This window comes from Plasmopara halstedii (genome assembly GCF_900000015.1).
Source record: "Plasmopara halstedii genome assembly, contig: Scaffold_2364, whole genome shotgun sequence".
NCBI lineage: Eukaryota > Oomycota > Peronosporomycetes > Peronosporales > Peronosporaceae > Plasmopara > Plasmopara halstedii.
In genome coordinates this window covers 92,360-92,866 of record NW_020189271.1, presented here as the reverse complement: position 1 = coordinate 92,866, position 507 = coordinate 92,360, and positions in this window count along the sequence as shown.

Genomic DNA, 507 nt, shown 5'->3' with positions numbered 1-507 from the left:
ATCGCACGCGATATGTCTGATTAGGCGGCGAGAACACTCGTGAGAGCTGCAATTTCAGCTCCACTCAGGAAACGCAGCTATGACCAAAGTGCCGCACATCAGTGCCCATTCTCGCGCTTGACCACCGAGCTTTAAGATGGCTAGCGCTACGCGCTGTTGCACGGTCTGGAGCATAGTGGATGCGATGGCCATCTCGACCTCTCTCACCCAGAGTAGGAGATTCTCTCCATCCTTCCCCTCAAAGACCTTAACGCGCACCATGAGCGGCTCAGGGCGGGGAAAATCATCCGCCACCGACGGTGGCGTCATAGACGCAAATGATACAGACATCTTTTGCTGCAGGTGCTCTAGCAGCGCGTTTTCGTGATTTGAGAACGCCTTCAGACGCGCACCGATTGCCTCGGGACCTTGTACCACAAGGTGTTGCACATTCTCAGGGCCAAGCACTGACATCAGCTCGTTAAGCCCGTCCTGCATGCCCTGGGGCAAAGAGGAAATTCTTCCATT